General features: G+C 37.6%; 1 protein-coding gene across 1 annotated transcript in view; it reads left to right on the top strand.

Annotated features, from left to right (window-relative positions):
• Positions 1-12,904, top strand: part of eys (eyes shut homolog) — a 683,137-nt gene that overhangs the window by 160,148 nt on the left and 510,085 nt on the right. The gene's annotated exons all lie outside the window — the stretch shown is intronic.

The raw sequence follows: 12,904 nt of genomic DNA, 5'->3' as shown, positions 1-12,904 counted from the left end.
GGCGTATTTTTCCAGAGCCTTTTGACTGAGCTTTAAACTGGACCACTTATCAGGCGGGCAACTACTAATTTATATTACGTCCGTGTTTGGTTTTTCTCTTCACCCCTTTTCACCGTTTAATCAATTGCATGTTGCTGTAAAAGTGTAAATATGTAAGATATTTTTGAACCGGCGTTCTTGAAAGTCTCTGTAATCAGCCCATAGCAGAAGGCTGTTTTGCATTCTTCAGTAAGCAGCTGATTTGACGATGCCTTCAGGCAATAAAATATTTAATCACCACTTGATTGCACAAGTCAGATTGCCGCTTCAAGCGCTACTTGCCATTTTGAGTCCAATGTCATGTTCTGCTGTAAACAGCCGCGATTTTTGAAAGACTTAATATTAAAAAAATAAAGACATACCCTCTTAAAATGTTAACACAGTTTTGTGGTTTATTTGGCCTTCTTGCATGTTATTCTTGCTGATTCATTGCAATTGTGCATCCTGTTCTGGTGCTTCTGGAAAACAAACCTTTTAAGCAAAGTCATTATAACATTTACCAGCTTGAACCATGCACGGTACCCCTTTCCCATGGTGTGTTTATGATATCAGTAGGAGAACAAGTCCATCATTTTGTATTGTCTGCTCTTGCTAATTTCCTGCGTTTTTCCCACAAATTAGATTTGGGCAAAAACAGACCACCAAAGTGTCACTAAAGCTTCCATTACTTTCCATTACATTATTGATTACATTGGCAGATTTATAGACAGGTGTTTGTAATATGCTTATCTTTTTCACAATTAGATATTAAAAAAAAAAAAGGTCTGTTGGGTATTCTCCCTACAAAGTCAGAACACATTGCATATTTATTTACCAGTTTAAACCCACCATATTCATCCTATGCTTTGATTTAGAATATAATAGAAAGTACTGTATTGATCCCTGGGGGAAATTCAGCACCACAGTTCGCTCACAATAAACAATAAACACTTAGGTATTCACATATCAAGGAGAGTAAAACAATAAAGAAATGGAATAGCGTACACTGGAATTGTCCCCTCACTTTATTTCCGGTGCAAAAACAGCAAAAAACAGCAGGTGCAACGACAGCAGTGCAAAAAGCATTATACATGTACAAACCCCGTTTCTATATGAGTTGGGAAATTATGTTAGATGTAAATATAAACGGAATACAATGATTTGCAAAAAAATGTCAACCCATATTCAGTTGAATATGCTACAAAGACAACATATTTGATGTTCAAAATGATAAACTTTTTTTTTTTTGCAAATAATCATTATCTTTAGAATTTGATGCCAGCAACACGTGACACAGAAGTTGGGAAAGGTGGCAATAAATACTGATAACGTTGAGGAATGCTCATCAAACACTTATTTGGAACATCCCACAGGTGAACAGGCAAATTGGGAACAGGTGGGGGCCATGATTGGGTATAAAAGTAGATTCCATGAAATGCTCAGTCATTCACAAACAAGGATGGGGCGAGGGTCACCACTTTGTCAACAAATGTGTGAGCAAATTGTTGAACAGTTTAAGAAAAACCTTTCTCAACCAGCTAAGGCAAGGAATTTAGGGATTTCACCATCTACGGTCCGTAACATCATCAAAGGGTTCAGAGAATCTGGAGAAATCACTGCACGTAAGCAGCTCAGCCCGTGACCTTCGATCCCTCAGGCTGTACTGCATCAACAAGCGACATCAGTGTGTAAAGGATATCACCACATGGGCTGAGGAACACTTCAGAAACCCACTGTCAGTAACTACAGTTGGACGCTACATCTGTAAATGCAAGTTAAAACTCTCCTATGCAAGGCGAAAACCGTTTATCAACAACACCCAGAAACGCCGTCGGCTTCGCTGGGCCTGAGCTCATTTAAGATGGACTGATACAAAGTGGAAAAGTGTTCTGTGGTCTGACGAGTCCACATTTCAAATTGTTTTTGGAAACTGTGGACGTCGTGTCCTACCGGACCAAAGAGGAAAAGAACCATCCGGATTGTTATAAGCGCTAAGTTCAAAAGCCAGCATCTGTGATGGTATGTGGGTGTATTAGTGTCTAAGACATGGGTAACTTAAACATCTGTGAAGGTCCCATTAATGCTGAAAGGTACATACAGGTTTTGGAGCAACATATGTTGCCATCCAAGCAACATTACCATGGACGCCCCTGCTCATTTCAGCAAGACAATGTCAAGCCACGTGTTACATCAACGTGGCTTCATAGTAAAAGAGTGTGGGTACTAGACTGGCCTGCCTGTAGTCCAGACCTGTCTCCCATTGAAAATGTGTGGCGCATTATGAAGCCTAAAATACCACAACGGAGACCCCTGGACTGTTGAACAACTTAAGCTGTACATCAAGCAAGAAGGGGAAAGAATTCCACCTGAAAAGCTTAAAAAAATGTGTCTCCTCAGTTCCCAAACGTTTACTGAGTGTTGTTAAAAGGAAAGGCCATGTAACACAGTGGTGAACATGCCCTTTCCCAACTACTTTGGCACGTGTTGCAGCCATGAAATTCTAAGTTGATTATTATTTGCAAAAAAAATATAAAGTTTATGAGTTTGAACATCAAATATTTTGTCTTTGTAGTGCATTCAACTGAATATGGGTTGAAAAGGATTTGCAAATAATTGTATTCCGTTTATATTTACATCTAACACAATTTCCCAACTCATATGGAAACGGGGTTTGTAAATAATATACAAATGTTTGTAAATAAGGCTATGGAATCGAATATAATCGTCCTATTGCTATTCTTCTGGTGCAAAAAGACAGCAGTGCAAGTAACATGTTTTACATGTGAATAATATAGATACCGTCTATTATAAATTCAAGAACAGTCAAAATGGAATAGGAGAGGATTCCGTTTTTAGCCTTCCGGTGCAAAAACAGCAGTGCAAAACAGTATTTTAAGTATGAATTATATAAGTAATGACTATTGCAGTAGTTCTTAACCTTGTTGGTTAACCACCTGCTTCAAATGGGCATTCACCGAACACTTCTTTAGTGAAAAATATTATTATATATATATTTTCTAAATTCAGGACAAAGTTGCATGTTTTTTTTACTGGTGCACAAAATGAACCGTGCATGAACATCACCTTGTTCCAAGAACAAAACCAACACAGTGAATGAACTCACAACAAATTACTGTCAGCTTCAAACACTGAACCATCTATTACACAAGACAAGAAGAAGGAATCAAGCAGAGACAGAGTTGAATTTTACTCATGAGGAGAGACTTATTGGGCTGTACATTCAGTTACAGTTTCCCCCTACGCTCTAAGGTACAGTCCCACGTGCTCCTCTAGTTATCCGGGTTAACATCACTGAGGCTGCTTCTGAAGGAAAGGGTAATGCAAGCAGCCCCAGTAGACACAATACATGATTATTCAGAATGGAAATGTGCTGACACTCATGATTTCGCCCTGTCTCTGTTAAGTCTGCGTTGAGGTACTCGATGTCCGTCCTTGGCTGTCAGCAGGCAGGGTCTGGAAACAAACTGCCGACACGAGACAACTCGCAAAGCAAGATTACAAGTTGTGCCTTTGCACAGATAGAAAAGTACAACTTCAGCACTATAATAACTATAGCAACGGCCTTTAAGCATAAGAGTTGTGTGATAACTTATACATAGTTATTATTTTTATACACACCTGCAAATCAGATGGACAATTAAAGAGAACATTGTTTGGGGGTATCCATAATACGCCGATAGGGAGAAGTTTTTATTTACACAATGAGTCGGGTGTGTTTTGCTCTCGCCGAACCCCTGAGACCGACTCACCGAATCCCTAGGGTTTCGATCGAACCCAGGTTAAGAACCACTGTACTATTGTCTAGTTTAGTATATGCATTTCACCCTCTGATTCAAGTACAGTCAAATTTGAATAGGATAGAATTTATCCAGTCAGTCTTTAGTCTTCCGGTGCAAAAACGGCAGTGCAAAACAGCATTTTAAGTATGAATTATATAAGTAATGACTATTTTCCAGTTTAATATATCCATTATACCTTCTGATTTAAGTACAGTCAAATTGGAATAGGATAGAGTTTGATACAACAATTACCATGGCAGGGCTACTATTATATATTTTTTTTATGTTTTCAATTCTCCATGTAAATATACCAAGTACACCGTAAAGAAGTGTGGTGGTTATGGTAAAAGGAAGCATATTAATATGCTACATTTAGGAATATTTTGAAACCATCTGCCATTTTCTTTCTGCACATCCAATGGTTTTATATTCCAAATGGACTTGAATGAACAGTGAAGTGCCTACCATAATTTATATTGTGTAAGTGTATCCAAATGTACAATTTGTGCATTCGATATATTAAATGCTAACAAGCAAGGGAATAAACAAGGCCAAAATGTATTTTAAGTGGCGGTAATAAACAACAACAAACATAGCAGTCTCAAAGGCAAGGTTGAACCTGTGTAATATACAGCAGTCAATGTCCATCTTCCTTCCAGCAGATATACAGTATAGTCGCGATCAAAAGTTTACATACACTTGTAATAAACATTATGTCATGGCTCTTTTGAGTTTCCAATACTTTCTAGAACTGTTATTTTTTTGCAATGGAGTGATTGGCGCACATACTTGTTGGTCACAAAAAACATTCATGAAGTTTGGTTCTTTTATGAATTTATTATGGGTCTACTGGAAATGTGACCAAATCTGCTGGGTCAAAAGTATACATACAGCAATGTTAACATTTGGTTACATGTCCCTTGGCAAGTTTCAGTGCAATAAGGCATTGTTGGTAGCCATCCACAAGCTTCTGGTTGAATTTTTGACCACTCCTCTTGACAAAATTGGTGCAGTTCAGCTAAATGTTTTGGTTTTCTGACATGGACTGTTTTTTTTTTTAGCATTGTCCACACGTTTAAGTCAGGACTTTGGGAAGGCCATTCTAAAACCTTAATTCTAGCCTGATTTTGCCAATCTTTTACCACTTTTGACGTGTGTTTGGGGTCATTGTCCTGTTGGAATACCAAACTGCGCCCAAGACCCAACCTTCGGGCTGATGATTTTAGGTTGTCCTGAAAAATGTGTTGTTAATCCTCCTTTTGCATTGTCCCATTTAAAGCACCAGTTCCATTGGCAGCAAAACAGGCCCAGAACATAATACTACCACCACCATGCTTGACGGTGGCCATGGTGTTTCTGTGATTAAAGTCCTCACCTTTTCTCCTCCAAACATATTGCTGGGTATTGTGGCCAAACAGCTCAATTTTCTTTTCATCTGACATCACATGGACAAAGATAAGACCTTCTGGAGGAAAGTTCTGTGCCTTGTTGGAATATTAACATTGCTGTATGTATACTTTTGAGCCAGCAGATTTGGTTACATTTTCAGTAGACTCATAATAAATTCATAAAAGAACCATACTTCATGAATATTTTTTGTGACCAACAAGTATGTGCTCCAATCACTCTATCACAAAAAAAAATAAGAGTTGTAGAAAATATTGGAAACTCAAGACAGCATGACATTATGTTCTTTACAAGTGTATGCAAACTTTTGATCACGACTGTATATAGAAAGCCCAGAGGATGATATTAAAATAACTATTAAAATGTGCTGACATGAGCACTGAGAGACCTCTTGTCATTAACAGTGGAATATGAGTCCGTGTTGACTTGTATCACATCTAACAAAACAATATCGGTGGTCTTGTTGGTGCAGTTTTGCGACAACTTAAGTGAACAAATGGGCTGTCTGTTTCAGCTGCTTGTCATATTCAACAGAGTGCCCCATTTGATGAGGGTGTCAGTAGAAATGTGACATTCCTTCATGCAACATTAACCGCCGAGTGAATTGCATGCACAATTGGTTATTAAGCACTTCAGAAACACTCTGTTGGGGACAATAGTTGGCCATTACCTAGTCCAGGTAATTCATAGTATGATAGGAAAAGGGCCGATGGAAGGTCAGATGGTTGTTTTTTCTAACATGCATCCATCTCTTTAGTGCACAGGAAGTGCATCATTTGATATGAATACAACAACCACAAAATATTTTGGGCCTGATCCACTAAGATCCAAATAACAAGTGCTAAATAATGTGTGCAAAGCATAAAATTGTGGGTGTGTTGCAGGTGGTCTACTAAGACTGCATGTGCAATTGATACCAAGTGCAAAAGTGGTGCAGACCAACCTATTTAAAAATGAGTTTTTTTGTGTATACCGACTTTCACAATGTAAACACTCATTTCCCTCAATATATATGGCATGATATGGTCCAACCTGTGGCGCTTTGTCATGTTGTTGACATGCAGCACACAAATATAATATGTACCACCTTTTCGAAGCTATTATGAAGCATGACCTAGACAACAGAACCTACTTTTAGCACGTTGAAGGTGCGTGGAGGTAGGCGCTGCAGTGTAATGATGTAATGGTGCGTCTGAAATGATCTATAGGGAAGAAAATGCATATTGCAAGAAATGTTTTTCATATTGGAGATCTATTATAATAACATATTTCTTATGTGAAAAAAACAGACACTAAAACCAATCAATTAAATTAGTTTTAATCCTTCAGTCATCCAGCAGCTTTACAAATTACATTCTTCCACCCATCCATTTCCAACTGCATGTCCCTCTTATGGTCGCATGGGGGTCAGAGGAGTGTGCTGGAGCATATGCTCCCTCCACTCGGGAAGGCGGGATACACCCTGGACTAGTGTTGTCCTGATACTAATACTTTGGTACCGGTACTAAAATTATTTTTGATGCTTTTCGGTACTTTTCGAAATAAAGGGGACCACAAAAAATTGCATTATTGGCTTTATTTTAACAAAAAATCTTAAAATATATTAAACATATGTTTCTTATTGCAAGTTTGTCCTTAAATAAAATAGTGAACATACAAGACAACTTGTCTTTTAGTAGTAAGTAAACAAACAAAGGCTCCTAATTTAGTCTGTTGACATATGCAGTAATATATTGTGTCATTTTCCATTCTATTATTTTGTCAACATTATTAAGGACAAGAGGTAGAAAATTAATTATTAATCTATTTGTTCATTTACTGTTAATATCTGCTTACTTTCTCGTTTAACATGTTCTGTCTACACTTCTGTTAAAATGTAATAATCACTTATTCTTCTGTTGTTTGGATATTTTACATTAGTTTTGGATGATACCACAAATTTGGGAATCAACCCGATACCAAGTCGTTACAGGATCATACATTGGTCATATTCAAAGTCCTCATGTGTCCAGGGGCATATTTCCTGAGTTTATAAACATAATATACATTTAAAAAAACCGAAAGAAGATGTTGCGATGCCAAAAAATATTGACGTAATCATAGTAGTATCGCTCCTGTACTTGGTATCATTACAGTGGATGTCAGGTGTAGATCCACCAATGGTGTTTGTTTACATTATGACGCCGGTGAGCTACGGTGTGTAGTGAAGCATGTTTAGCTATTCCTCGTCCTGCAGGGATGATACTTGTAAGAAACTTACTTTATTTGTCGCCATGGAGGCGAGGATTAGTGATTTAGAAGTAGCTAAAACACTGCCGACAGTGGATGGACTTTAGCCGCCAGCTAGCTAGCCATGTCTTAAAGCACCTCTTCCTGAGGGCGTTTCAGTGTTATAACTTCACCTTTATCGTTACTTTTTAAGACAACATGCGTCCGTTCTCCCTTTTTTGTCTACACACTGTGTCTGCTTGTAAGTACTCTGTGATTGTGCGCTGCCGAACATGCTCCTCTGCTCGTAAATCAGCAATGACACGACATGACAACGACGGGGACGCGGGGGATTGGGGGACCGGTACTTTTCAGAGGCCGTATAGTACCGAATATGATTAATTAGTATTGCGGTACTATACTAATACCGGTATACCTGGACAAGTCGCCACCTCAGCGCAGACAAACATTCACACTCACATTCACACTCTAGGTCCAAATAAGTGTTGCCTATCCCCAGGTGCATGTCTTTGGAGGAAGCCGGAGTACCTGGAGACAACCCACACAGTCATGGGGGTACCATGCATGCATACTAGACATAAAGACCATGAGCCCGGGAATCGAATCCAGGACCGTCTCGCTGTGCAGCACGAGTGCTATACAAATTAGAAAATGATATTGCTGCCTAATATTTTTATTTTTGACAGTCCTAATATGTTAACACACATAAACAGAGCGTTCTCTCTAAGGCTGAAACGACGCGTCGACGCAGTCGACGTCATCGGTTACGTAAATACGTCGACGTCGTTTTTATGCGTCGACGCGTCGCATATTTACGTCACACTGCCGTCATGGCGGAGCGCAAAGCAGACGATGCGAGCGGTGCGAGCGAGGGGAAAAAAGCACGCCAAAAGTCGTCAAAAGTATGGGAGTATTTCAATAAACGGCCTAATAATGTTGTAGCGGTGAACAGCTGTCTCGTCAGCTGACGCGCGAGCTCGCAACCGTGGCTGTTTAGCAACCAGCCAAACCCTATGTAGCGTGCTTAGTCTGGAGGCTAAATACACACAGTGTGTTATGTAACTGTTGTTTAGTGTTGATATTCTTTGCTTAGTTTGATAAATGTTGTAGCAGTTTGCTTCATCAGGAGGGTGAAGTCACTCAACTTAAAGTGTTGGATTTAACTGTGTTGGATCATTGGCTGCTGGTGAGGCAATAGAAAAAGGGGCATTTTTCTACCAGTAGACAGCGTTTAAGATTGAGTGTTTCACTGCTAAATTAATAATATATTTATATTGATTATAGATTTTAAATATGTATCTAAATAGGTGGTTAATTGGTTAGGTATTTATGTATTTGCATATTGGGTTTTCTGCTGCATTTATCTATTGTGTTTCTGGGTTTAAATGTATTTTATATGTATCTTGGTGCATTTATGTTGAGACAATTTATTTAAAATCTGTTTTAACTTAAAGGGAAAAGACGTGTCCATTTTCTTGCACTTGTTTAATGGTTAAGAGTTTGATAGCCTAATTAATAATTGTAAATTATGGTATTGATAATTGATTGATTTTTTACAGCATGTTTATCTTGTGGTGTTTTGTCCTTAAAGGTTTTTCACCTACTAAAGAAGCTAAAGGCTACTAAAGGCTACTAAAGACAGCTAATGACAGCTAAAGAAACTAAAGTCTACTAACACTGCTAAAGACTGCTAAAAAGACTAAAGAAGAAAAAAGAAGCTGTTTCTTCATTGGAAAAACTGTTGCAAACTAAAGGAAAATAAAAGGAATAAGTAACTACGGTCTGGTCTTTTGAGTGAAATCCAGAAGCCACATTCAGCATTGGTACATCCCTTCAAGTGTGGGATAAGCACAGCGAAAAAAGCAAAACACTTGACAGTTGTTGTATGCACACTGTGTGGAGCGGAAATGGCCTATCATAGCAGCACGACGGCTATGAAGGAACATTTGAAAAGAAAACACCCGACAGCGTTCTTGCCATCACCATCAACTAGTCAATCGTCCGCGTGAGTATACGTTGTCATCATTACACAAAAACATGAATGTGTCATTTGTATCTGCGTTGTAAATTCATAGACTAAAACACTGTTTCGCTCTGAGAGGCGCGTTTGGCGTGCCTGTTCAGTGTTTACAAAGACGCGCTCCTCTTTAACGCTAACGTTAACTAGTTGTGCAATTACCTTTTACAACATTAACAGTTACATATACTATGTACAAACCAACAATTAACTTTCACTTTAATCATACTATCATTGTTGCGTTATTAAGCAAAATAAGCAATACTTTTACTTTTGTTGAAATGTTTACACTGTTACAGAATATTTCCTTTTGCACTTTTTTGTATTGGATGTTTATCTTTATTTTTGCACATTTTAAAGCAAAATAAGCAATACTTTTACTTTTGAAATGCTTATACTATTGCAGAATATTAAGATTTGCACTGGATGTTTACTTTTATATTTGCACATTAAAAAACAAATAAGCTACTTTTAATTTTGTTAAATGTTAAAAGTTTTAAATGTTTACATTGTTACAGAATATTTTGTCATGTTGTTGTCAATGTTTACTGAGTGGCCATACTTTTTTTTTGTAAATAAAAGTCATGCCTTTTGAAAAAACTGGCCAACATTTATTTGTTCATCTTCATTTTAAATTAAAAAAATAATCGGTAAAAGGAAAAATAATCTATAGATTAATCGAAAAAATAATCTATAGATTAACCGATTAATCGAAAAAATAATCTATAGATTAATCGATAGAAAAATAATCGTTAGCTGCAGCCTTAGTTCTCTCTCAATCGTCTGTCTTTGCAGCGCAATCGCATCCTCTCTTAAAGCCATTTGTGTGTAACTGTGCCAGTATTGCGAATATTATAAGCGTGCTAAATATAAACGTGAAACAGAGGCTGAAGAACATTTTTTTTTTGTAATTGCTAAATGATTAGATTTGTATCTTCTCCTCCTGGTATTGTGGGTGTTCTAAAGATCAGCATACTGTATATGTATATGTATATGTATATGTATATGTATATGTATATGTATATGTATATGTATATGTACGTATATGTATATCCATCCATCCATTTTCTATCGCTTATTCCCTTTGGGGTCGCGGGGGGCGCTGGAGCCTATCTCAGCTACAATCGGGCGGAAGGCGGGGTACACCCTGGACAAGTCGCCACCTCATCGCAGGGCCACGTATATGTATATGTATATGTGTATGTATATGTATATGTATATTCAATGAAGAAACACATTGATTTTGCTCATTTAAAAGACCTAATCCTCTGTCCACAAGCTTAGTAAATTAGCTTTGCATGCGCTGTCAAGTTTGCACGCGTTTTAATGCACATCGACCTTTTGTAGATCAGGCCCGTAGTGTTTCGCCTAAAATTACTCATACACTGGCTTAATGAAGCTTTTATTGTTGAATGGGTATATTTTAGCTCGAAATGTCACATGCCAGTAGTTAGTTCTATATCAGGAGTTTTCAGAGAACATAATTGAATAGGGACCTCCACTACTCTACAAAGCATTTTTTTCAGTTTTATGCTCATGGTGTTTAGTTTCTTAACATAGAAACTAAACATGTATTGAGTTCCTTTAAATTGAAGTTTGCTTATCATGTGTGAAAAAGTATTTTTCCTAATATTTTCCAAGTTTCTAAAGCTGGCATTCACACTTTGAAAACCGCTATCCTGAATGATGCTTGCCCTTGTCCTGCAGTCCCTCAGGATTGTACAAAAGACAATAAACTCTAAATTGTCAGACAACTACACTAAGGGGTTCCTGATCCGATATTGCTATCGGATATCGGTCCGATATCAGCAGAACAACAAGTATCAAATCTTCGATTTAAACTCCGATACAAGCAGTCTTGTGGCATGTTTACTTAGCTGGACAGACAGTTAACATCTTAATATCTAAACATCTAAACACAAGGTTATTTATTTTTCTATTTTTTAATAAAGTAATTTACAAAAGGTAAGCATGGTAGCTTATAGGCTACTCGAACAGACACACAACAGCTATAGTCAGCACAAAAGAGCACACAAGCCAGATATAAGTGTTAATTAAACAATATCACAGACTAAAATACACATATTGTCAATATGAACAAGTATCAAATAAATATATTTGCATATTAGTTACAGATACAAAGTCTCCAAGTCAGAAGTGTTTCAGAAAGTCGGACCAGTCTTCCCCTCAGGGAATAATAGACACTGGTCAATCCCAAATTCTTTAGATGACATAAATGTTGAGTAAGAAGGACCACCAAGACAGAATAGCAATATTACCAAGTTTTACTAAACCTTTAGGAGACCAACCTTACAATGCGGTAATAGCAGCATCAAGAAGCGGTCTGAAAATCAAACGGAAAGAGTCAGCTTATTTAGTATGAAAACAGCCCCCTCCCGCCCAGAAAGAAATACAGCCTTATTGTTCTAAACTGATAAGTTAAAAAGGGAGTACATTATACTCCCAATACACATTCCAACGCCTTCAAGGTGAAACACAGAGTTTACTAGCAAACAAAACGAAAAATCACAAAGTGTACACATGGGAAAACACTAACCGCTTTAAACATGACCATGGATAAAGAAAAAACACTTAAAAATATCTCATTCTCACAGTATCCAGTAAGAAACCAGTCCTTTTCAATCAACCTATTGTGTCATGCACTTGATTTAATAAATTATTGTGACGAGAGGTCGCCCAAATTAAGTCAACTTGCCACTCGAATAGCATACATCTGCTATATGGTAATGTTGATCCGTGCTATCAGAATAATATCGCTATCCGCCAATACTCAAGGCTTCAATATCCCTATCATATTGTAAGTGAACAAGTTGTAAGGGGACACTTTCCTAGTAGTTAAAAAAGTGCAATGCATTCATGCAATGAATATAAATACACTTTAATTAAAATGTTGGACTTAACTGTAGGTCATGATAGGTTCGATGCTTGAAAGGACACTTTTGATGAGGAAAATTGTCCTTTTAGTTTTACGAAAATTGTGATTAATTTCAATAGTCTGAGTGGATTCTTGTTAAGTTTGTCAAGCTTATGCAATGTTATTGCACAAATAAGTAGTCATGTTTCCTCCCTTTTAGTGAGTCTTTATTTGAACACGCTGATGCGATGAGTATCACCATCTGCCTGTGTTTTATTTACAACAATAGATATCGACATTGGTTTTCTATCAGAGGCATGCAGATGTCCATTTGGCGGAGCAGATAAATGCGATATAGAGCAGTTTGGTGGGTCGGGTCACTGTCAATGAGTGGCTCAATTAACATACTGCATAGCAGCGAGAATGCCAGAAAAAATCGATAACCCCATGAATCTGCTAAAGAAGGGGGCTTATTTGCCTGATAAACATAGAGCCACAAGAATCTATGTGTTTTACAAAGTTTGCAAATATACATTATTAACTCAATTGTCATGACAG

The sequence above is a fragment of the Nerophis lumbriciformis genome, linkage group LG02, assembly GCF_033978685.3.
Source record: "Nerophis lumbriciformis linkage group LG02, RoL_Nlum_v2.1, whole genome shotgun sequence".
Classification (NCBI taxonomy): domain Eukaryota; kingdom Metazoa; phylum Chordata; class Actinopteri; order Syngnathiformes; family Syngnathidae; genus Nerophis; species Nerophis lumbriciformis.
The sequence above is the reverse complement of the archived record's forward strand: the minus strand, read 5'-3'. Positions and strand labels throughout refer to the sequence as shown.